Source organism: Labrus bergylta, chromosome 5 (genome assembly GCF_963930695.1).
Source record: "Labrus bergylta chromosome 5, fLabBer1.1, whole genome shotgun sequence".
NCBI classification, from domain to species: Eukaryota; Metazoa; Chordata; class Actinopteri; order Labriformes; family Labridae; genus Labrus; species Labrus bergylta.
In genome coordinates, this window is record NC_089199.1 from 19878898 (window position 1) to 19888825 (window position 9928).

The 9928-nt window shown below is 36.9% G+C and overlaps 1 non-coding gene across 1 annotated transcript; it reads left to right on the forward strand.

Annotated features, from left to right (window-relative positions):
• Nucleotides 1-9575: 9575 nt before the first annotated feature.
• trnap-agg (transfer RNA proline (anticodon AGG)) lies at nucleotides 9576-9647 on the forward strand. Its single transcript has one exon. It is a non-coding gene; the product is annotated as a tRNA-Pro (tRNA).
• The last annotated feature ends 281 nt before the right edge of the window (nucleotides 9648-9928 follow it).

Genomic DNA, 9928 nt, shown 5'->3' on the forward strand with positions numbered 1-9928 from the left:
AATGGTCCGCACCAGGACATGAACCGGCGACCCTCCCAGCCCAACTCCCAACGGACTGAGCTACTGCCGCCCCATATACTGTAATGTCCTTGTTGTGAGCCATATGCATTGCTATCCCCAGCACTTTGTTTGATAATAGCATCAATTCATCATTTAATTTAATGGTATTGAAGGCTTCACGCAGAATATAAAAACTTAATTGCGGATGGTTTAATTTGTTATCCGTGTAAATGTATTCTTTTGAACCAACGATACTTTTCCTCCTCACCCAGATTAAAAAGGGTGTGAATGCACTTTTTAAGTAACGTTAACATTATCACTTCTGTTGAACACCTGCAACATATTAAAGAAAAGTTTGTGTTTTTTTAATCCATGCGTTTAATCTGAGTCAGCTAAAGTACATCATTAAACAGATATACATTCAGTCCATGATACCAGCGGACTCGGTTCATTTCCCCTCTGACACCTGCTATACACTCACAACCTTGACGCCCAAAGGCAAAGGATTAACATAATGATGCAAGTGTATAACTGAGGGGTTTCATATGTGATGCATGCTGTACAAGATGTTTTATGTTTGTTGATCCCCATAGAGGTTAAATCATGATGTGCTCAGAGCCAGGACTATGTAATTGCTCACAGTGTGCGAAAAAGCATACATATCAGATGTATAAAACATTGCTAATTCTGGTACATTTTAGTTTTTGTTGCTTAACAATTCACCATTTATTTTGTGTTGTCTTTGCAAAGAATGTGTAGATTATAAACAGTTACAACATATTTCTATTTGAACAGTTATAGGCACACATGTACTGTATATGTAGGCTATAAAACAGTAAGTATTACACTCAAATTAGACAAATGAGCAGAATTCCACCAGGTTTACAATCAGAGATTAAATAGATTTCCACAAGTAACATATTTATTTATATTTTTTTTTGGGGGGAAAAAAGGAGAAAACTTCCTGGAAAAAATGTTACCTGTCAAAATCAGAGTCAGCATTGGCTTTGTTGCCAAGAGGGGGCAGCTGTTGGGAGAGTCAGTCATCTCTCAACCGGAAAGTCGGGGATTCGATCCCCAGCACTTGCAGCCACAAGTCTGATGTGCAAGACTGTATGCTATGTTGTGAATGTGTGTGAATGAATGGGATATGTTACTTCTGAGTACATAGCAGCCTCTTGCATCAATGTGTGTAAATGGAAAATGGTAATGGACCTGAGCTTGTAAAGTGCTTTTCTAATCTGCTGACTACTCAAAGTGCTTTTATACACCCATTCATACACTGATGGTGGAGGCCATTGTCAGAAGTATCTGATCTATTGATACACCACAGAAGGACACAGTGGACATGTAGTTGCATGAGCAGGGGATGGAACCCCCAACCTTCTGATTGAGAGACAACCGACTCTACCAACTGAGCCACAGCTGCCCCATGTGTGTGAATGTGAAAGTCTAGAAAAGCGCTTTCCAAGCTCAAGGCCATTTATTTACCATTATCATACAAAGAATAAATCTTGGTGTTTAGGAACTAAAATATTGAACACAGAGGTAGAATAAAAACAATCAAACAAACCAGCTTTTATTGTAGAGATAGTACAGTGGATAGAGTGGGAAACCAGGGAAAGAGAGTGGGGAATGGGGTGAGGGAAAGGAGCCACAGGTCAGACTCAAACCTGGGCTGCCCGCTCAGAGGACTACAGCCTCCGTGCATGGGGCACGTGCGCTAACTAATCTTTGTATGGTTTGAAAACAAAAGCTGCTTTCCTGAGCTAAACAAGGAGGATTGTTTAATTAGTTTTCCTCTCAGTTCTTTATTATGGAGATTTCATACATCAGTATGTGGCTGAATCCCCTCTGATGATCCTACATTCAGCTCTCATTACGGCATATAATAACAACTGTCACTTCCCTGTGTGAGTGGCATAAATACCGTGGGTACTTTTTATCTACAAAGAGCTAGGCCCTAAATTATACATCTTATCTTTGATAATTGGCCCATATTTAACCGTTGATGACAGATCATGTGTAATGAGCCCTAAATGACAACTAATCTAGGAATAAGTGACTTTGATTTGTTTTTGCAGAGGTCACTTAAAGTTCAAAACCCAGACACTTCTTTTGATGGCTTTAAATACGTCTCTATCTCTGTCTGTTTCTCTCGTATTAGTCTGCCTGAGCTCCTTTGATTATTTTTTTTTTACTTAAAGCTCCTGTTAAAAGCTGGTTATGAAAGGGACTGATAATAATACTGATCTCTCTTTGTGAGCTACAAGAAAACAGAAGACCAGCACACGATTGATTATTTCTATAAAGTCATTCTGAATGCCTTTTTATCACTTTCACAGATTCACACTGAGGTTTAAGTTTGTCTGTTTAAGTTTGTCTACTGATGAGATTTTATCTTGTTATTATCCCGACTGCTATGAAAATTGGTTCATTATTTCTATAACACCTTAAACTGCTACTACTGCTGCTGCTGCGGTAGGCGAAAGAGGAAGTGATCACTGTAATTGCAAAGATTCTTGATGAATGTAAAAAAAAAAAAAAAAAAAAGCATGATGAGATTTTTTGATGAACAACACTTTTTAAATTTGTACAAGACAAGTTCCGCAGGACGTAAGATACACCTCTTTGGCCAAAGTGTGGAGTGTGTTGACTTAAAAAAAAAAAATCAAAATCAGGTTATTACTTTTTTGAGCATGCCAAAAGACACACTACACCTTTTGATTTACATATTTATGTTTCCATCCAAAATAGCTTTTACAACTCTCATTGTAATAATTCTCCCATTTCCCAAACTGTCACCAGCTTGTTAAGTTTGATTTGTAGTTTTTGTTAAGACTCACTGATATTATTTGTCTAAACATCCTCCTGAACATCTGTATTGTTCCCGAGAGTTACTTAATGCACGTCCAATAAAAAATCCATAAAAAGCATATTGATCTAACAAACAATAGTGTCTAGTTACTAAGTAGTTTTTATTAACAGCTATTTGTTTAGCCTAGTGTGTGCGTGTGTGTGTGTGTGTGTGTGTGTGTGTGTGTGTGCGTGTGTGTGCGCGCATGTGCGTGTGTCTGTGTGTGTCAGTCCTGTATTTTGTTGGTCAAACATGAAACTCTGCATGAAGAAAATCTTCTTGGGGCTGAAATCGTTCCTTATTATCTCAGCTGTCTTTGCACACAGTGTGCCAAACAAAGTCTTTCCTGAAGTGTTTGAGAATTCAGAAATAAGCAAGTCCATTGATTTGAGCTTTCATCTCAGCAGCAAAGAAATCTTCCAAAATAGGTCGATTTATTTATGTCTTTGATCTGACTTTGGAAACAATGTTTATGATTTCACAAAGCCAGGTTAAAATATAATTGACGGTGGAGATCCAGACTGTGACTCACAATGAGGCCAGAGGTAGACGCTTTTCTGAAACACTGGGGAAAAGGTGCTCCTTATCATCAAAAGCTCCAACTCACCACTTCCACCGGATATAAAAAACATTAATTATAGAGTAAGAAGTGTTCAAACTTTGTTTTCTTTCTTTTATTTTAGAATTTAAAGTTTATAGAATGAATAAAGTTTGCATCTAAGTTGACAAAAAAACGTCATTATTCACAAATATATCAGACGCTCAATCTAGTGACGGCTCTGTTTGTGTATATTGCAGCCTTATGAGACAGCTCTGTGACGCATATCTGTTGGAAAGAGACAAGATGAGATTTATTAGATGCCACTGAGGCTTAGGATGTGTTGGCATAAATCCCTATGTAAATAAAGTATATTGCAGTTATAGGAGATATACAGTAGGTAGAGGTTATAAACAGATTTGGAGGGTCAGGGTTATAAACTAAAAAAGAGGATCTAATGCACAGGTCAGGATGCTCCCACTGTCATTATATATGAATCACTCACTAACCAGACACCTTATAAGAGGCAGAGCAGGTACCCAGTGGCCACATACAAAGAACTCCTGTGAAGCAATGAGAGTGCTCAGTGTTGTATTTGTTCTGGTGTGTGTGTGCTGGGGAGCCATAGGTGTGCAGGTCAAGGTGAGTTTGAGTTCTTCTTGGTAATGTTGTTGACATTTTTAGATGATCAAGCGGGTTATTTTTGTCCTCTGCTTTTAATATGTTAATGGTTAAAAATGGTTGTGCCTACAGGAAAAGTTGTCTGACAGCAACAGGGATTGCTCAGAATATTCTAAAAATTGCATAAACTTGACGTGATGACACTAGCTTGAAGTTGAAGTGTTATTGATTTCTTTCTTTCAGTGGCTCTTTTAAGTGACATTAAAAATGTTTGGCTTCAAACCCAGTCCACAGCAGAATATAGCTTAGCTTCTGTGGTGGTGTGTTGACCAACTTCTCAAAACAGGAATCTTGCTAACTGCCATCTACTGTAGGTAATACACTCACGATTCATAGTTAACATCAAACAGCCCCACTTTATAAAATCAAAAATGTCCTTTAAGTAGAAGATTGATTTTAGAGGATGTGTTCCTCATTCTGTGAAATGACACGTGCTTATCAAAGCCAATTTCTCAGTCCAGTCATGTTCTTCCTTTCATGAAAAGCTTCATCTTAAGTGGCTATCCAGTCTTCTCAAGATTGTGAATACATTGAGCTAATTTCAACAATTGCACATACTTCTAATTTCCATTAGACCAACACAAAGGGCTCTCTTTCTAAATTCAAAGCATCCATACTAAAGCGATTTGAATTATGTCACATTTTGTTCCTCAAAGCACTTCTTGTTCTTTCCCCACCAGGCTGGGGACAGAGTCTTTCCTTTGGAATCAGTGAAGCAGCTGAAGGAGCTGATGGATTTGGATGACGAAAACATCAGCCTGAACCTCCCTGAGACGAGCATTGAAGCCGCTTGCGTCAACCCACTTCTGCCACGAATCTTCCGGCCAGTGTGTCGAGGAAGGAGAACAGGGATTGTTTTCTCTAAGCTGGGTAAGACTGGATAAAGAAAGAAGAAACAAACAAATAGATACATGCTTGTAACAGACGAAGAATGTATGACTGATTAGATTTAATTTCCGGCCAATTTTCAAGTGTTCCTCTCAAGTCTTCTTCAAATGTGTTTCCTGATCTGTATACAAACACAATTCATCTCTAAACAGCGCACCACAGAGGGTATTGCATGAAAAGAAGTCATGCCGGTGAGATATTTGCTATCTGCTACATCACGACGAGTAATACATCCAAAGTAATCTTTAGAATCTAGATTGAAAAACAAAAAGGGAAAGGTTATGTCTTTATATCTTGAAGGAAGACATGGTAGATTAAAGGATACGCTTGTGTTATTGCAAAGAGATTCGGTTAGCATGACAACCATCCTTCATGTATTCCTGTCTTCAAAACCACATTATTTTATTGTACTACAGTACTGACTGCAGCTTCCCTTATCAAGGTTTTTATGCGGAATGCAGAGAATTGGGCCATAATACTTAGTCCGTCAGTACAGCTTGAACTGTGTGAATCATAACTGCAGCACTAAACCATCAATTGGGCTTTTGGGTACCAATAATGCAATAAATCTTCACAAAGCAATAAAACAAACTGTTTTATTATTCAGAAAGGATAACTATTTTTATTTTCTTACAAAGGAAGGGAGATGTAGTTTTTCATAAATTACTCAACTAGGATTTACTGTAAATAGGCATATTTTTCAGCCATTGATTCATTACAATCTGTGCAAGACTGAATATTTTGTTGAGGTGTTATTATTAAAACCCTAATTGTTTCAATGCAATTCCAAAGTGTTATGTTTACATTTCTTTATGTGCATTGTATTACAGTTATTAATAGACAGAAAAAATAACAAACATTGTAAGTATGTAAACAGAATTATGTAAATAAACCTGTTATATAAACTGTATATGCCATAATGATCCATCAGTTTCTTGAGTGAAGAATTAATAAATAAATAAATATACAAAAGGTTAAAATTAATTGAAAATCAACCAAATCTTGTATGAAATTAGACCTTTAGTGTGCATTTATGACAGCAAGTCAGCGTCAGTGCGATTGATCTAAATGAGTGCTCAGTCAATTTATGATCACGTTAATGAGTTCATTGATGTGTCATATAATAGGGTTAGGGTTATAATGACCTATATCAGGGTTTAAAGAAGCCAAAAAGATCTGCACACCTAGGAGCTACCATTTATTAACTGACAGAGGAAGAGCATGTTGGCTGAAAGGTCACTAAATCCTTTAACGGGATCTTCTTAGTGTACAACAACATCGATTACATTATATTTTTGGTTTTGGTATATTAAAGAGGAAATATAATCCCCCTTTTCCACCTTTTCAAACAGTCCCCTGTGGTCTAAATGAAACATCTGTGCTGTGCTTTGGTCAAAGTATAACCTGAATCAAGCAGCAGAGGAGGTTTGTGACCCTGTATAAACCAGCTCTCTCAGAACGCTCCGTTTTGGTGTGTGTGTCTCTTTAAATGCAATGATGTGTCCCCTTTAATGGATTTATTAATTTTGTTAATAATATTAAAATATTGAATATCCCTTTAAATGTTCTTGATGCTCCTGCAACAAGTGAAGCAACTAGTTAGCTAGCTTCATTTGGACTGGAAACAGCGCAAAACCGTTGCCTGGTTTTGAGCAGAAGTGACAAACTCTGCAGACCCGCCCATATAAATATTAATTATCTTACTGATTATCTTATTAGTTAGACTCGTGAAAAAAAAACAATATGGTCGTCTGGATTGGATAAAGATTCTCTAACTTCTAGGAAAGTAAGCAGAAGGAATCCTCCAAATTTTAAATTGAATGATATTCTTTTCTGTTTGTATTCCCAATTTACAATCACACACATGCTCTTAGAAAAACTGTTTAATCAGCACTTTTATTACTCAGATACACACTCTCTCAGACCTGACAACAGGCTTCAGTTTGTTCACTCAAAAGGATAACCCCTCACTGTTTAAACATCTTATTATCCACATCCTGCTACTGCTGCTCCATAAAGTGGCTCTGAAATGATAATACCAGACAAGAACTGAACAAACAGTCTTTAGGGACTATTACAGCTCATTAGGCGCAGACTGCACCCTGGTTGCAGGCGGATATGGACACAGATCAAATTATCAGTATTTGCAGTATTTGATTAAACTGAAAAATCAGGGTGGCACAAACACATATGTATAGGTCAGATGAATATTCCTGTTTAATTTTCATTTTTCTTGCACTCCACAGTGAAAATCATTACACCTTTGGATCCTTGTGAAATATGCGCCAACGCTGCCTGTTACGGGTGTTTGTACTGAGGCTGCCATCTGCCAAATACACACACATCCAGCGACCCAGCAACCACGAGGGTCAAGGTTCAGAGGTCAACTGATGCCTAAAAAATACTGGGTTAAAAGTTTTGGTACACACTTATCATACCTTTATCAGAAAAATGTCAAAATAGACATACTGCATTGTTTGAATAAAATATCCGTCTCTCCAATGAATTTCAGTTTGAACTTTTTTCACTCATGTATTAATTGAAATTAAGCTTCTCAGTAAATAACATTTTCAATTTCTTTGGGTCATTGAAAGCAATTTTTTCTAGGGTTTAAAAAGCAATCCACTTTTTTCACTGTGACCCACTTTAGACCTTTGTTTTCGTCTGGCAGTCACAGCCAACTAGAGCAGCTAATTTATGGAATGGCAAACAGAAAGGTGCAAAAAGGCACCAAATGGCAAGGCATCACCAGCCTGCTTTCATGTCCCTGTGCTTCAGAGCAATTATAGTCAACAGGGATGAAAGAAAATCCTCTTTGTAATCATTTAAGGCTGTGTTGCTGTTTGTATTGTGTTTGTGTGTGCCCTCTGATCAATATAACTTTCAATAATGGGATTTTGAAGAGTCTTGACCTATCAAGTGAGTCACAGAAATCCATTGTTTTCAACCCTTGATGTTGTTTTCACTTCAACGTGTGCATTAGAATAATTAAAAATAAGATCACTTTAGTTCCCCCCATGTCACAAAAACATGAAAAACATTTTTCATTTGGTTCATCCAATCTTTACAACAAAAAAAAACATGGATTAAAGGATTGTTAAAATGATTTGTGCTGAAATAAAAACCATTTACACCCGTATGACTTCTAAATTTCTTTCTAATATTACCTGGGTTCAAATATTTTACATAGACAAGGCAGCCAAATACAATTAGGAGGAAATCAGAGCATGATATAATGCAATAATGAATCAGTTCTATAAAATTATCATTTTAAATCAGAAACCAGTAGTGGGATTTTACTGAGAAATAAGGTCAAAGGTCATTTGTATTGTCCCCTCAGGGAAATTGGTTTGCAGCTGGAAACCATAAACTGTACGCTGGAAACATATAAACCACCAATAGACAATCCACAAATATTTTCTACATAAATTCAAAAGGGCACCGCAAAGATCACCCAGTTAAAAGTGCAGTAGAGTATTACTCAGGCATTTGAAGTATAGGTCTATGGTTATGATGTACCTGAGCCTCTATTTGTCTGTTGATTTTTGTATGTTTGGACTATTGGTCAGACATAAGTATTGTAAGCCTTTAACTTTCGTTATGTACAGATGTGACTCACTATTTTCAGAAGTTTTACAAACAATTAATTAATTGATAGAAAGAACTTGGAGAATATTGACCTATGATTGAATAACTTGTGTTTTTTTACGATATGATATGCGATAAAAGCCTAGCCTATATGATATCATTTCATAGACTGTAAATATAATTTGTCCTTCACAAGAACTTTTTTGGGGGGGAATTGAATTGCCACTTTCACTTATCATACACTTCAATAGGCAATATTATTATTTATACAGCCTATAAGAATACGAATTCAAGTTGTTTTAATTATATAATTATAATTATAATAATAAGAGAATGAGAGTAAGAACCAGAACATACCTCCTTCACCAGAATAAGAGGTTCGGGTAGCAAAGCCTGTCCATCCCACTTTAAACGAAAACGGAAGTAACTTGAAGTGAGACCTCTTGCCTTTTTTAGGATCCTCTGTTTTTTGTTTCTTCTCCACGGCAGTGAATGTCGACCTCGTGCGGTTATTCAGTGACGTTACAACGGTGTGTTGAATTTAAAATAACGGACATTTCCTACCTGACGGGTAGACTACCGAATTTAATTCAACGCATGTCCATTCAAAGGACAAATTAAATAGATTCAAGCCTATTTGTTGGCCCAGGTTCAGTTTTTCTGCTGTTCAGGTGAAAAGGAAAAAATGTCTCGGTTATTTACCTTTGACAAGGATACCTTTAAAAATCAACCCAGGTAAGAAGCAAAGACTGTAAGGTAAGAATTAAAAAAATCTACCGGAAGTTGTGTGAGCTAGTTACCAACTTCAGGATCCAAAACCAAGTTGGGCCGAATTAGAGATGGCTATAGGTTTAGCTTTTCCAGTTGACAGGAAATATGAAGAAATGTTTGTTGGACTGACTGAATAAAAAACACTCAGTCAACTATAAACAGACGACGTTTGTGTTTAAAGTTTGGTAAACTTTTACGCAACTTTCAAAATGTCAAGAGTTTTGTCATAAAATCATTTAAAATGTGTCACGTGGCTCGTTGGTCTAGGGGTATGATTCTCGCTTAGGGTGCGAGAGGTCCCGGGTTCAAATCCCGGACGAGCCCACCCTTTTGTTTTTTGTTTTTTTTTAATAAATGAAAGGGTCTCAAGTACGAGGGTTTCGTGTAGGATGGCCGTAACATAGAGTGAAAACTAGTTCCTCTCAAACAAGTAATCACAGAATAATTAGAATGCTAAAACTTGAGCTGTAAGACAGCATTTTTTTTGTATTTTTTGTATTTGTATGTATATTGCCCCCAGATCTTCACAGAAGCTGTTCACAAACAAGTTACAAATTAAAGCTTCCCATAAACGAATAATAATCATGAAAATGTAATGATCTACA